General features: G+C 54.5%; 29 non-coding genes across 29 annotated transcripts; 24 read left to right on the top strand and 5 right to left on the bottom strand.

Annotated features, from left to right (window-relative positions):
* The first annotated feature begins 127 nt into the window (after window positions 1–127).
* Window positions 128–198, top strand: Trnag-gcc (transfer RNA glycine (anticodon GCC)). The gene has a single exon. It is a non-coding gene; the product is annotated as a tRNA-Gly (tRNA).
* A 381-nt stretch (window positions 199–579) lies between these two features.
* Window positions 580–652, top strand: Trnam-cau (transfer RNA methionine (anticodon CAU)). The gene has a single exon. It is a non-coding gene; the product is annotated as a tRNA-Met (tRNA).
* A 305-nt stretch (window positions 653–957) lies between these two features.
* Trnae-uuc (transfer RNA glutamic acid (anticodon UUC)) lies at window positions 958–1,029 on the top strand. Its single transcript has one exon. It is a non-coding gene; the product is annotated as a tRNA-Glu (tRNA).
* A 198-nt stretch (window positions 1,030–1,227) lies between these two features.
* Window positions 1,228–1,301, top strand: Trnai-aau (transfer RNA isoleucine (anticodon AAU)). Its single transcript has one exon. It is a non-coding gene; the product is annotated as a tRNA-Ile (tRNA).
* Window positions 1,302–1,903: 602 nt separating this feature from the next.
* Window positions 1,904–1,975, bottom strand: Trnag-ucc (transfer RNA glycine (anticodon UCC)). Its single transcript has one exon. It is a non-coding gene; the product is annotated as a tRNA-Gly (tRNA).
* Window positions 1,976–2,315: 340 nt separating this feature from the next.
* Trnag-gcc (transfer RNA glycine (anticodon GCC)) lies at window positions 2,316–2,386 on the top strand. Its single transcript has one exon. It is a non-coding gene; the product is annotated as a tRNA-Gly (tRNA).
* A 380-nt stretch (window positions 2,387–2,766) lies between these two features.
* Window positions 2,767–2,839, top strand: Trnam-cau (transfer RNA methionine (anticodon CAU)). The gene has a single exon. It is a non-coding gene; the product is annotated as a tRNA-Met (tRNA).
* Window positions 2,840–3,144: 305 nt separating this feature from the next.
* Trnae-uuc (transfer RNA glutamic acid (anticodon UUC)) lies at window positions 3,145–3,216 on the top strand. Its single transcript has one exon. It is a non-coding gene; the product is annotated as a tRNA-Glu (tRNA).
* Window positions 3,217–3,414: 198 nt separating this feature from the next.
* Trnai-aau (transfer RNA isoleucine (anticodon AAU)) lies at window positions 3,415–3,488 on the top strand. The gene has a single exon. It is a non-coding gene; the product is annotated as a tRNA-Ile (tRNA).
* A 602-nt stretch (window positions 3,489–4,090) lies between these two features.
* Window positions 4,091–4,162, bottom strand: Trnag-ucc (transfer RNA glycine (anticodon UCC)). Its single transcript has one exon. It is a non-coding gene; the product is annotated as a tRNA-Gly (tRNA).
* A 340-nt stretch (window positions 4,163–4,502) lies between these two features.
* On the top strand, window positions 4,503–4,573 carry Trnag-gcc (transfer RNA glycine (anticodon GCC)). The gene has a single exon. It is a non-coding gene; the product is annotated as a tRNA-Gly (tRNA).
* A 380-nt stretch (window positions 4,574–4,953) lies between these two features.
* Trnam-cau (transfer RNA methionine (anticodon CAU)) lies at window positions 4,954–5,026 on the top strand. Its single transcript has one exon. It is a non-coding gene; the product is annotated as a tRNA-Met (tRNA).
* Window positions 5,027–5,331: 305 nt separating this feature from the next.
* Trnae-uuc (transfer RNA glutamic acid (anticodon UUC)) lies at window positions 5,332–5,403 on the top strand. The gene has a single exon. It is a non-coding gene; the product is annotated as a tRNA-Glu (tRNA).
* A 198-nt stretch (window positions 5,404–5,601) lies between these two features.
* On the top strand, window positions 5,602–5,675 carry Trnai-aau (transfer RNA isoleucine (anticodon AAU)). The gene has a single exon. It is a non-coding gene; the product is annotated as a tRNA-Ile (tRNA).
* A 602-nt stretch (window positions 5,676–6,277) lies between these two features.
* Trnag-ucc (transfer RNA glycine (anticodon UCC)) lies at window positions 6,278–6,349 on the bottom strand. The gene has a single exon. It is a non-coding gene; the product is annotated as a tRNA-Gly (tRNA).
* Window positions 6,350–6,689: 340 nt separating this feature from the next.
* Trnag-gcc (transfer RNA glycine (anticodon GCC)) lies at window positions 6,690–6,760 on the top strand. Its single transcript has one exon. It is a non-coding gene; the product is annotated as a tRNA-Gly (tRNA).
* Window positions 6,761–7,141: 381 nt separating this feature from the next.
* On the top strand, window positions 7,142–7,214 carry Trnam-cau (transfer RNA methionine (anticodon CAU)). Its single transcript has one exon. It is a non-coding gene; the product is annotated as a tRNA-Met (tRNA).
* Window positions 7,215–7,519: 305 nt separating this feature from the next.
* On the top strand, window positions 7,520–7,591 carry Trnae-uuc (transfer RNA glutamic acid (anticodon UUC)). Its single transcript has one exon. It is a non-coding gene; the product is annotated as a tRNA-Glu (tRNA).
* Window positions 7,592–7,789: 198 nt separating this feature from the next.
* Trnai-aau (transfer RNA isoleucine (anticodon AAU)) lies at window positions 7,790–7,863 on the top strand. Its single transcript has one exon. It is a non-coding gene; the product is annotated as a tRNA-Ile (tRNA).
* A 602-nt stretch (window positions 7,864–8,465) lies between these two features.
* Trnag-ucc (transfer RNA glycine (anticodon UCC)) lies at window positions 8,466–8,537 on the bottom strand. The gene has a single exon. It is a non-coding gene; the product is annotated as a tRNA-Gly (tRNA).
* Window positions 8,538–8,877: 340 nt separating this feature from the next.
* On the top strand, window positions 8,878–8,948 carry Trnag-gcc (transfer RNA glycine (anticodon GCC)). The gene has a single exon. It is a non-coding gene; the product is annotated as a tRNA-Gly (tRNA).
* Window positions 8,949–9,328: 380 nt separating this feature from the next.
* Trnam-cau (transfer RNA methionine (anticodon CAU)) lies at window positions 9,329–9,401 on the top strand. Its single transcript has one exon. It is a non-coding gene; the product is annotated as a tRNA-Met (tRNA).
* Window positions 9,402–9,706: 305 nt separating this feature from the next.
* Window positions 9,707–9,778, top strand: Trnae-uuc (transfer RNA glutamic acid (anticodon UUC)). The gene has a single exon. It is a non-coding gene; the product is annotated as a tRNA-Glu (tRNA).
* A 198-nt stretch (window positions 9,779–9,976) lies between these two features.
* Trnai-aau (transfer RNA isoleucine (anticodon AAU)) lies at window positions 9,977–10,050 on the top strand. The gene has a single exon. It is a non-coding gene; the product is annotated as a tRNA-Ile (tRNA).
* Window positions 10,051–10,652: 602 nt separating this feature from the next.
* Trnag-ucc (transfer RNA glycine (anticodon UCC)) lies at window positions 10,653–10,724 on the bottom strand. Its single transcript has one exon. It is a non-coding gene; the product is annotated as a tRNA-Gly (tRNA).
* A 340-nt stretch (window positions 10,725–11,064) lies between these two features.
* On the top strand, window positions 11,065–11,135 carry Trnag-gcc (transfer RNA glycine (anticodon GCC)). The gene has a single exon. It is a non-coding gene; the product is annotated as a tRNA-Gly (tRNA).
* A 380-nt stretch (window positions 11,136–11,515) lies between these two features.
* Trnam-cau (transfer RNA methionine (anticodon CAU)) lies at window positions 11,516–11,588 on the top strand. The gene has a single exon. It is a non-coding gene; the product is annotated as a tRNA-Met (tRNA).
* A 305-nt stretch (window positions 11,589–11,893) lies between these two features.
* Trnae-uuc (transfer RNA glutamic acid (anticodon UUC)) lies at window positions 11,894–11,965 on the top strand. The gene has a single exon. It is a non-coding gene; the product is annotated as a tRNA-Glu (tRNA).
* A 198-nt stretch (window positions 11,966–12,163) lies between these two features.
* Trnai-aau (transfer RNA isoleucine (anticodon AAU)) lies at window positions 12,164–12,237 on the top strand. The gene has a single exon. It is a non-coding gene; the product is annotated as a tRNA-Ile (tRNA).
* The last annotated feature ends 311 nt before the right edge of the window (window positions 12,238–12,548 follow it).

Genomic DNA, 12,548 nt, shown 5'->3' with positions numbered 1-12,548 from the left:
AAGCAGTACAGTGCAGGATTCAGCGTCTGCAGCATCTTCTCGACAGAATGCTACGGCGCTTGACGGCAGTCCCACTTTCCCTTGAGACATCTGCTCGGGAAGCAGCGTGCAGTTACTACCGGCCCGAGCATCGGTGGTTCAGTGGCAGAGTGCTCGCCTGCCACGCGGGCGGCCCGGGTTCGATTCCCGGCCGATGCATCATTTTGCTTTTCCCACGATAATGCTGCCGTGTGGCTTGCGCGCTTGAGATGCACGATCCACATGAATGTATAGCTGGATTCCCTTGAGAAGAACCGAGAACGCAGCACTCGCGGGTCCCCACTAGGACGCTCGCATGGTGTTCTACAGACTAGCGTCGGCCTGGCCTCACAAGTTGCTGTGTCCAGGTGCCTCCGAGGCACTGAACGTTAACGACAAGGAGTGCTGCCTATCGTTTGCAAAAGCTGCAGCAACACCGCAATCAACTGGGCTGGCAATGCACGTGTAGCAACAGAACACGTTATCCAGGAAGTACAGTGTCTTTACGTCTAACATTGGGTGTGGTACTTAGCCAGTTTCCAGGACAAGCGCTTCACCTGTGCCTCGGTAGCGCAGTAGGCAGCGCGTAAGTCTCATAATCTTAAGGTCGTGAGTTCGATCCTCACCCGGGGCATTTAATTTTCTGTGACTGATGGTGATGCTGTTGCTAGGGCACCAACTTATTTCTTGTTTGTTATCCACAACGTTTTCAACGCTTCAGCGGGAAAATGTTTACTCCCTGTTATTGCTACTTACAGCTTCCCTTTTCCTCTTCTCCTAGCACAGCATGAAGCCAAAAACATTGCTCTGAGACGTTTGAGGTGCGCGCCTTGCCAGTCAGTATGCGCAAAGACGCTCGCAAAGAGAGAAGGGCGCCGACGCGGGACACGACACGAAATGCTACAAGCGACCGTCCGATCCGCGTCAGGAACGCCCACATCCGGTGTGGTCTAGTGGCTAGGATACCTGGCTTTCACCCAGGAGGCCCGGGTTCGATTCCCGGTACCGGAACGGAGCTTTTTCCACACGAATCGTGACAAGTTTGAGCTGTCCGAGCTGCCGTTTCCTGTCCTGCTCGCAATATATCTACTGTTTCGTGACCGTCAGCAGAGTATAGACGAGGGAAGCAGACATCCGACGACCATAGAAATGGTGTACGGCTTCATGCCATACGTTTGCAGCGTAGGGCTGAGCGAGCGCAACTGTCGAGGCCCGTTAGCTCAGTTGGTTAGAGCGTCGTGCTAATAACGCGAAGGTCGTGGGTTCGATCCCCCCACGGGCCACAACGCTTTTACTACCACGAAAAGGCAGCGCCGATTTCAGCTGGCGAGTGTGATGACCAAAAGATCATCACCCTGCGTGGAAGTTGACAGAGGATCCGAACCCGACTTGTCGGGAAGCGCTACAGCATTCACTCGGCAATGGCCATAATACGTTGAATACACTGGTTCTCAACCGATAAAGAGAAGATGAAAGGAAATGTCCGATTGCCGATGCGTAACAACTTTGGCCCTTGTCGGTACTTGGGCGGGAGAGCGCATGGGGACACAGGGTACTGTTGGCAGTTTTACTTCCTATTTTTCTTTCTCCTTTGTTTTCGGAGCTACAGCCCGGTTCGGTCAGGGAGACGCCACCGTGAAATGAACGGGCGTGCTGTGTGTACATCGCCCCGCCTCTCCTTACCTCTCTCAGTCGTTTCTCGTGCTTGTCGTTTTGATATAGGCCGATTGGAGAGCGTCAGCTCTCGCGTCAGCTGAGCAAAGTCGAGACAAGTCGAGACAGTCGAGACACACTATAGGCTGGTCTGCAGCGAGTAAGAGGGGGAAAAAACATTAAGTTAAGGGCGCGTGGCGAAAGTACTCATACGTGACATTAAAAAGCCTGTTGCGGTGGCCGGGAATCGAACCCGGACCAACTGCTTGGAAGGCAACTATGCTGACCATTACACCACCACCGCACAAGCGAGCGCCCCGACGCCGCGCTGTGTCGGCTTCCCGCCTGTCGGCAGCGGCCGAAGGTGATCGTACCTGGCAGGCGCATTTCGAGGTAGGCTAGGGGAGCACATCCAGGCGCGTTCGGACAGCGTATCCGCGCACATTTCGCATCCTTGGCAAGAGTCGGCGCCGGCGACGCAAGAGTACGCAGAGGACCGCGTTCTGGCGGCATTTTTAAGCAGTACAGTGCAGGATTCAGCGTCTGCAGCATCTTCTCGACAGAATGCTACGGCGCTTGACGGCAGTCCCACTTTCCCTTGAGACATCTGCTCGGGAAGCAGCGTGCAGTTACTACCGGCCCGAGCATCGGTGGTTCAGTGGTAGAATGCTCGCCTGCCACGCGGGCGGCCCGGGTTCGATTCCCGGCCGATGCATCATTTTGCTTTTCCCACGATAATGCTGCCGTGTGGCTTGCGCGCTTGAGATGCACGATCCACATGAATGTATAGCAGGATTCCCTTGAGAAGAACCGAGAACGCAGCACTCGCGGGTCCCCACTAGGACGCTCGCATGGTGTTCTACAGACTAGCGTCGGCCTGGCCTCGCAAGTTGCTGTGTCCAGGTGCCTCCGAGGCACTGAACGTTAACGACAAGGAGTGCTGCCTATCGTTTGCAAATCTGCAGCAACACCGCAATCAACTGGGCTGGCAATGCACGTGTAGCAACAGAACACGTTATCCAGGAAGTACAGTGTCTTTACGTCTAACATTGGGTGTGGTACTTACCCAGTTTCCAGGACAAGCTCTTCACCTGTGCCTCGGTAGCGCAGTAGGCAGCGCGTAAGTCTCATAATCTTAAGGTCGTGAGTTCGATCCTCACCCGGGGCATTTAATTTTCTGTGACTGATGGTGATGCTGTTGCTAGGGCACCAACTTATTTCTTGTTTTTTATCCACAACGTTTTCAACGCTTCAGCGGGAAAATGTTTACTCCCTGTTATTGCTACTTACAGCTTCCCTTTTCCTCTTCTCCTAGCACAGCATGAAGCCAAAAACATTGCTCTGAGACGTTTGAGGTGCGCGCCTTGCCAGTCAGTATGCGCAAAGACGCTCGCAAAGAGAGAAGGGCGCCGACGCGGGACACGACACGAAATGCTACAAGCGACCGTCCGATCCGCCGCAGGAACGCCCGCATCCGGTGTGGTCTAGTGGCTAGGATACCTGGCTTTCACCCAGGAGGCCCGGGTTCGATTCCCGGTACCGGAACGGAACTTTTTCCACACGAATCGTGACAAGTTTGAGCTGTCCGAGCTGCCGTTTCCCGTCCTGCTCGCAATATATCTACTGTTTCGTGACCGTCAGCAGAGTATAGACGAGGGAAGCAGACATCCGACGACCATAGAAATGGTGTACGGCTTCATGCCATACGTTTGCAGCGTAGGGCTGAGCGAGTGCAACTGTCGAGGCCCGTTAGCTCAGTTGGTTAGAGCGTCGTGCTAATAACGCGAAGGTCGTGGGTTCGATCCCCCCACGGGCCACAACGCTTTTACTACCACGAAAAGGCAGCGCCGATTTCAGCTGGCGAGTGTGATGACCAAAACATCATCACCCTGCGTGGAAGTTGACAGAGGATCCGAACCCGACTTGTCGGGAAGCGCTACAGCATTCACTCGGCAATGGCCATAATATGTTGAATACACTGGTTCTCAACCGATAAAGAGAAGATGAAAGGAAATGTCCGATTGCCGATGCGTAACAACTTTGGCCCTTGTCGGTACTTGGGCGGGAGAGCGCATGGGGACACAGGGTACTGTTGGCAGTTTTACTTCCTATTTTTCTTTCTCCTTTGTTTTCGGAGCTACAGCCCGATTCGGTCAGGGAGACGCCACCGTGAAATGAACGGGCGTGCTGTGTGTACATCGCCTCGCCTCTCCTTACCTCTCTCAGTCGTTTCTCGTGCTTGTCGTTTTGATATAGGCCGATTGGAGAGCGTCAGCTCTCGCGTCAGCTGAGCAAAGTCGAGACAAGTCGAGACAGTCGAGACACACTATAGGCTGGTCTGCAGCGAGTAAGAGGGGGAAAAAACATTAAGTTAAGGGCGCGTGGCGAAAGTACTCATACGTGACATTAAAAAGCCTGTTGCGGTGGCCGGGAATCGAACCCGGACCAACTGCTTGGAAGGCAACTATGCTGACCATTACACCACCACCGCACAAGCGAGCGCCCCGACGCCGCGCTGTGTCGGCTTCCCGCCTGTCGGCAGCGGCCGAAGGTGATCGTACCTGGCAGGCGCATTTCGAGGTAGGCTAGGGGAGCACATCCAGGCGCGTTCGGACAGCGTATCCGCGCACATTTCGCATCCTTGGCAAGAGTCGGCGCCGGCGACGCAAGAGTACGCAGAGGACCGCGTTCTGGCGGCATTTTTAAGCAGTACAGTGCAGGATTCAGCGTCTGCAGCATCTTCTCGACAGAATGCTACGGCGCTTGACGGCAGTCCCACTTTCCCTTGAGACATCTGCTCGGGAAGCAGCGTGCAGTTACTACCGGCCCGAGCATCGGTGGTTCAGTGGTAGAATGCTCGCCTGCCACGCGGGCGGCCCGGGTTCGATTCCCGGCCGATGCATCATTTTGCTTTTCCCACGATAATGCTGCCGTGTGGCTTGCGCGCTTGAGATGCACGATCCACATGAATGTATAGCAGGATTCCCTTGAGAAGAACCGAGAACGCAGCACTCGCGGGTCCCCACTAGGACGCTCGCATGGTGTTCTACAGACTAGCGTCGGCCTGGCCTCGCAAGTTGCTGTGTCCAGGTGCCTCCGAGGCACTGAACGTTAACGACAAGGAGTGCTGCCTATCGTTTGCAAATCTGCAGCAACACCGCAATCAACTGGGCTGGCAATGCACGTGTAGCAACAGAACACGTTATCCAGGAAGTACAGTGTCTTTACGTCTAACATTGGGTGTGGTACTTACCCAGTTTCCAGGACAAGCTCTTCACCTGTGCCTCGGTAGCGCAGTAGGCAGCGCGTAAGTCTCATAATCTTAAGGTCGTGAGTTCGATCCTCACCCGGGGCATTTAATTTTCTGTGACTGATGGTGATGCTGTTGCTAGGGCACCAACTTATTTCTTGTTTTTTATCCACAACGTTTTCAACGCTTCAGCGGGAAAATGTTTACTCCCTGTTATTGCTACTTACAGCTTCCCTTTTCCTCTTCTCCTAGCACAGCATGAAGCCAAAAACATTGCTCTGAGACGTTTGAGGTGCGCGCCTTGCCAGTCAGTATGCGCAAAGACGCTCGCAAAGAGAGAAGGGCGCCGACGCGGGACACGACACGAAATGCTACAAGCGACCGTCCGATCCGCCGCAGGAACGCCCGCATCCGGTGTGGTCTAGTGGCTAGGATACCTGGCTTTCACCCAGGAGGCCCGGGTTCGATTCCCGGTACCGGAACGGAACTTTTTCCACACGAATCGTGACAAGTTTGAGCTGTCCGAGCTGCCGTTTCCCGTCCTGCTCGCAATATATCTACTGTTTCGTGACCGTCAGCAGAGTATAGACGAGGGAAGCAGACATCCGACGACCATAGAAATGGTGTACGGCTTCATGCCATACGTTTGCAGCGTAGGGCTGAGCGAGTGCAACTGTCGAGGCCCGTTAGCTCAGTTGGTTAGAGCGTCGTGCTAATAACGCGAAGGTCGTGGGTTCGATCCCCCCACGGGCCACAACGCTTTTACTACCACGAAAAGGCAGCGCCGATTTCAGCTGGCGAGTGTGATGACCAAAACATCATCACCCTGCGTGGAAGTTGACAGAGGATCCGAACCCGACTTGTCGGGAAGCGCTACAGCATTCACTCGGCAATGGCCATAATATGTTGAATACACTGGTTCTCAACCGATAAAGAGAAGATGAAAGGAAATGTCCGATTGCCGATGCGTAACAACTTTGGCCCTTGTCGGTACTTGGGCGGGAGAGCGCATGGGGACACAGGGTACTGTTGGCAGTTTTACTTCCTATTTTTCTTTCTCCTTTGTTTTCGGAGCTACAGCCCGATTCGGTCAGGGAGACGCCACCGTGAAATGAACGGGCGTGCTGTGTGTACATCGCCTCGCCTCTCCTTACCTCTCTCAGTCGTTTCTCGTGCTTGTCGTTTTGATATAGGCCGATTGGAGAGCGTCAGCTCTCGCGTCAGCTGAGCAAAGTCGAGACAAGTCGAGACAGTCGAGACACACTATAGGCTGGTCTGCAGCGAGTAAGAGGGGGAAAAAACATTAAGTTAAGGGCGCGTGGCGAAAGTACTCATACGTGACATTAAAAAGCCTGTTGCGGTGGCCGGGAATCGAACCCGGACCAACTGCTTGGAAGGCAACTATGCTGACCATTACACCACCACCGCACAAGCGAGCGCCCCGACGCCGCGCTGTGTCGGCTTCCCGCCTGTCGGCAGCGGCCGAAGGTGATCGTACCTGGCAGGCGCATTTCGAGGTAGGCTAGGGGAGCACATCCAGGCGCGTTCGGACAGCGTATCCGCGCACATTTCGCATCCTTGGCAAGAGTCGGCGCCGGCGACGCAAGAGTACGCAGAGGACCGCGTTCTGGCGGCATTTTTAAGCAGTACAGTGCAGGATTCAGCGTCTGCAGCATCTTCTCGACAGAATGCTACGGCGCTTGACGGCAGTCCCACTTTCCCTTGAGACATCTGCTCGGGAAGCAGCGTGCAGTTACTACCGGCCCGAGCATCGGTGGTTCAGTGGCAGAGTGCTCGCCTGCCACGCGGGCGGCCCGGGTTCGATTCCCGGCCGATGCATCATTTTGCTTTTCCCACGATAATGCTGCCGTGTGGCTTGCGCGCTTGAGATGCACGATCCACATGAATGTATAGCTGGATTCCCTTGAGAAGAACCGAGAACGCAGCACTCGCGGGTCCCCACTAGGACGCTCGCATGGTGTTCTACAGACTAGCGTCGGCCTGGCCTCACAAGTTGCTGTGTCCAGGTGCCTCCGAGGCACTGAACGTTAACGACAAGGAGTGCTGCCTATCGTTTGCAAAAGCTGCAGCAACACCGCAATCAACTGGGCTGGCAATGCACGTGTAGCAACAGAACACGTTATCCAGGAAGTACAGTGTCTTTACGTCTAACATTGGGTGTGGTACTTAGCCAGTTTCCAGGACAAGCGCTTCACCTGTGCCTCGGTAGCGCAGTAGGCAGCGCGTAAGTCTCATAATCTTAAGGTCGTGAGTTCGATCCTCACCCGGGGCATTTAATTTTCTGTGACTGATGGTGATGCTGTTGCTAGGGCACCAACTTATTTCTTGTTTGTTATCCACAACGTTTTCAACGCTTCAGCGGGAAAATGTTTACTCCCTGTTATTGCTACTTACAGCTTCCCTTTTCCTCTTCTCCTAGCACAGCATGAAGCCAAAAACATTGCTCTGAGACGTTTGAGGTGCGCGCCTTGCCAGTCAGTATGCGCAAAGACGCTCGCAAAGAGAGAAGGGCGCCGACGCGGGACACGACACGAAATGCTACAAGCGACCGTCCGATCCGCGTCAGGAACGCCCACATCCGGTGTGGTCTAGTGGCTAGGATACCTGGCTTTCACCCAGGAGGCCCGGGTTCGATTCCCGGTACCGGAACGGAGCTTTTTCCACACGAATCGTGACAAGTTTGAGCTGTCCGAGCTGCCGTTTCCTGTCCTGCTCGCAATATATCTACTGTTTCGTGACCGTCAGCAGAGTATAGACGAGGGAAGCAGACATCCGACGACCATAGAAATGGTGTACGGCTTCATGCCATACGTTTGCAGCGTAGGGCTGAGCGAGCGCAACTGTCGAGGCCCGTTAGCTCAGTTGGTTAGAGCGTCGTGCTAATAACGCGAAGGTCGTGGGTTCGATCCCCCCACGGGCCACAACGCTTTTACTACCACGAAAAGGCAGCGCCGATTTCAGCTGGCGAGTGTGATGACCAAAAGATCATCACCCTGCGTGGAAGTTGACAGAGGATCCGAACCCGACTTGTCGGGAAGCGCTACAGCATTCACTCGGCAATGGCCATAATACGTTGAATACACTGGTTCTCAACCGATAAAGAGAAGATGAAAGGAAATGTCCGATTGCCGATGCGTAACAACTTTGGCCCTTGTCGGTACTTGGGCGGGAGAGCGCATGGGGACACAGGGTACTGTTGGCAGTTTTACTTCCTATTTTTCTTTCTCCTTTGTTTTCGGAGCTACAGCCCGGTTCGGTCAGGGAGACGCCACCGTGAAATGAACGGGCGTGCTGTGTGTACATCGCCCCGCCTCTCCTTACCTCTCTCAGTCGTTTCTCGTGCTTGTCGTTTTGATATAGGCCGATTGGAGAGCGTCAGCTCTCGCGTCAGCTGAGCAAAGTCGAGACAAGTCGAGACAGTCGAGACACACTATAGGCTGGTCTGCAGCGAGTAAGAGGGGGAAAAAACATTAAGTTAAGGGCGCGTGGCGAAAGTACTCATACGTGACATTAAAAAGCCTGTTGCGGTGGCCGGGAATCGAACCCGGACCAACTGCTTGGAAGGCAACTATGCTGACCATTACACCACCACCGCACAAGCGAGCGCCCCGACGCCGCGCTGTGTCGGCTTCCCGCCTGTCGGCAGCGGCCGAAGGTGATCGTACCTGGCAGGCGCATTTCGAGGTAGGCTAGGGGAGCACATCCAGGCGCGTTCGGACAGCGTATCCGCGCACATTTCGCATCCTTGGCAAGAGTCGGCGCCGGCGACGCAAGAGTACGCAGAGGACCGCGTTCTGGCGGCATTTTTAAGCAGTACAGTGCAGGATTCAGCGTCTGCAGCATCTTCTCGACAGAATGCTACGGCGCTTGACGGCAGTCCCACTTTCCCTTGAGACATCTGCTCGGGAAGCAGCGTGCAGTTACTACCGGCCCGAGCATCGGTGGTTCAGTGGTAGAATGCTCGCCTGCCACGCGGGCGGCCCGGGTTCGATTCCCGGCCGATGCATCATTTTGCTTTTCCCACGATAATGCTGCCGTGTGGCTTGCGCGCTTGAGATGCACGATCCACATGAATGTATAGCAGGATTCCCTTGAGAAGAACCGAGAACGCAGCACTCGCGGGTCCCCACTAGGACGCTCGCATGGTGTTCTACAGACTAGCGTCGGCCTGGCCTCGCAAGTTGCTGTGTCCAGGTGCCTCCGAGGCACTGAACGTTAACGACAAGGAGTGCTGCCTATCGTTTGCAAATCTGCAGCAACACCGCAATCAACTGGGCTGGCAATGCACGTGTAGCAACAGAACACGTTATCCAGGAAGTACAGTGTCTTTACGTCTAACATTGGGTGTGGTACTTACCCAGTTTCCAGGACAAGCTCTTCACCTGTGCCTCGGTAGCGCAGTAGGCAGCGCGTAAGTCTCATAATCTTAAGGTCGTGAGTTCGATCCTCACCCGGGGCATTTAATTTTCTGTGACTGATGGTGATGCTGTTGCTAGGGCACCAACTTATTTCTTGTTTTTTATCCACAACGTTTTCAACGCTTCAGCGGGAAAATGTTTACTCCCTGTTATTGCTACTTACAGCTTCCCTTTTCCTCTTCTCCTAGCACAGCATGAAGCCAAAAACATTGCTCTGAGACGTTTGAGGTGCGCGCCTTGCCAGTCAGTATGCGCAAAGACGCTCGCAAAGAGAGAAGGGCGCCGACGCGGGACACGACACGAAATGCTACAAGCGACCGTCCGATCCGCCGCAGGAACGCCCGCATCCGGTGTGGTCTAGTGGCTAGGATACCTGGCTTTCACCCAGGAGGCCCGGGTTCGATTCCCGGTACCGGAACGGAACTTTTTCCACACGAATCGTGACAAGTTTGAGCTGTCCGAGCTGCCGTTTCCCGTCCTGCTCGCAATATATCTACTGTTTCGTGACCGTCAGCAGAGTATAGACGAGGGAAGCAGACATCCGACGACCATAGAAATGGTGTACGGCTTCATGCCATACGTTTGCAGCGTAGGGCTGAGCGAGTGCAACTGTCGAGGCCCGTTAGCTCAGTTGGTTAGAGCGTCGTGCTAATAACGCGAAGGTCGTGGGTTCGATCCCCCCACGGGCCACAACGCTTTTACTACCACGAAAAGGCAGCGCCGATTTCAGCTGGCGAGTGTGATGACCAAAACATCATCACCCTGCGTGGAAGTTGACAGAGGATCCGAACCCGACTTGTCGGGAAGCGCTACAGCATTCACTCGGCAATGGCCATAATATGTTGAATACACTGGTTCTCAACCGATAAAGAGAAGATGAAAGGAAATGTCCGATTGCCGATGCGTAACAACTTTGGCCCTTGTCGGTACTTGGGCGGGAGAGCGCATGGGGACACAGGGTACTGTTGGCAGTTTTACTTCCTATTTTTCTTTCTCCTTTGTTTTCGGAGCTACAGCCCGATTCGGTCAGGGAGACGCCACCGTGAAATGAACGGGCGTGCTGTGTGTACATCGCCTCGCCTCTCCTTACCTCTCTCAGTCGTTTCTCGTGCTTGTCGTTTTGATATAGGCCGATTGGAGAGCGTCAGCTCTCGCGTCAGCTGAGCAAAGTCGAGACAAGTCGAGACAGTCGAGACACACTATAGGCTGGTCTGCAGCGAGTAAGAGGGGGAAAAAACATTAAGTTAAGGGCGCGTGGCGAAAGTACTCATACGTGACATTAAAAAGCCTGTTGCGGTGGCCGGGAATCGAACCCGGACCAACTGCTTGGAAGGCAACTATGCTGACCATTACACCACCACCGCACAAGCGAGCGCCCCGACGCCGCGCTGTGTCGGCTTCCCGCCTGTCGGCAGCGGCCGAAGGTGATCGTACCTGGCAGGCGCATTTCGAGGTAGGCTAGGGGAGCACATCCAGGCGCGTTCGGACAGCGTATCCGCGCACATTTCGCATCCTTGGCAAGAGTCGGCGCCGGCGACGCAAGAGTACGCAGAGGACCGCGTTCTGGCGGCATTTTTAAGCAGTACAGTGCAGGATTCAGCGTCTGCAGCATCTTCTCGACAGAATGCTACGGCGCTTGACGGCAGTCCCACTTTCCCTTGAGACATCTGCTCGGGAAGCAGCGTGCAGTTACTACCGGCCCGAGCATCGGTGGTTCAGTGGTAGAATGCTCGCCTGCCACGCGGGCGGCCCGGGTTCGATTCCCGGCCGATGCATCATTTTGCTTTTCCCACGATAATGCTGCCGTGTGGCTTGCGCGCTTGAGATGCACGATCCACATGAATGTATAGCAGGATTCCCTTGAGAAGAACCGAGAACGCAGCACTCGCGGGTCCCCACTAGGACGCTCGCATGGTGTTCTACAGACTAGCGTCGGCCTGGCCTCGCAAGTTGCTGTGTCCAGGTGCCTCCGAGGCACTGAACGTTAACGACAAGGAGTGCTGCCTATCGTTTGCAAATCTGCAGCAACACCGCAATCAACTGGGCTGGCAATGCACGTGTAGCAACAGAACACGTTATCCAGGAAGTACAGTGTCTTTACGTCTAACATTGGGTGTGGTACTTACCCAGTTTCCAGGACAAGCTCTTCACCTGTGCCTCGGTAGCGCAGTAGGCAGCGCGTAAGTCTCATAATCTTAAGGTCGTGAGTTCGATCCTCACCCGGGGCATTTAATTTTCTGTGACTGATGGTGATGCTGTTGCTAGGGCACCAACTTATTTCTTGTTTTTTATCCACAACGTTTTCAACGCTTCAGCGGGAAAATGTTTACTCCCTGTTATTGCTACTTACAGCTTCCCTTTTCCTCTTCTCCTAGCACAGCATGAAGCCAAAAACATTGCTCTGAGACGTTTGAGGTGCGCGCCTTGCCAGTCAGTATGCGCAAAGACGCTCGCAAAGAGAGAAGGGCGCCGACGCGGGACACGACACGAAATGCTACAAGCGACCGTCCGATCCGCCGCAGGAACGCCCGCATCCGGTGTGGTCTAGTGGCTAGGATACCTGGCTTTCACCCAGGAGGCCCGGGTTCGATTCCCGGTACCGGAACGGAACTTTTTCCACACGAATCGTGACAAGTTTGAGCTGTCCGAGCTGCCGTTTCCCGTCCTGCTCGCAATATATCTACTGTTTCGTGACCGTCAGCAGAGTATAGACGAGGGAAGCAGACATCCGACGACCATAGAAATGGTGTACGGCTTCATGCCATACGTTTGCAGCGTAGGGCTGAGCGAGTGCAACTGTCGAGGCCCGTTAGCTCAGTTGGTTAGAGCGTCGTGCTAATAACGCGAAGGTCGTGGGTTCGATCCCCCCACGGGCCACAACGCTTTTACTACCACGAAAAGGCAGCGCCGATTTCAGCTGGCGAGTGTGATGACCAAAACATCATCACCCTGCGTGGAAGTTGACAGAGGATCCGAACCCGACTTGTCGGGAAGCGCTACAGCATTCACTCGGCAATGGCCATAATATGTTGAATACACTGGTTCTCAACCGATAAAGAGAAGATGAAAGGAAATGTCCGATTGCCGATGCGTAACAACTTTGGCCCTTGTCGGTACTTGGGCGGGAGAGCGCATGGGGACACAGGGTACTGTTGGCAGTTTTACTTCCTATTTTTCTTTCTCCTTTG

Source organism: Schistocerca nitens, unplaced genomic scaffold, assembly GCF_023898315.1.
Source record: "Schistocerca nitens isolate TAMUIC-IGC-003100 unplaced genomic scaffold, iqSchNite1.1 HiC_scaffold_270, whole genome shotgun sequence".
NCBI classification, from domain to species: domain Eukaryota; kingdom Metazoa; phylum Arthropoda; class Insecta; order Orthoptera; family Acrididae; genus Schistocerca; species Schistocerca nitens.
Note: the sequence above shows the minus strand (reverse complement) of the source record. Positions and strands in the feature narration are given on the sequence as shown.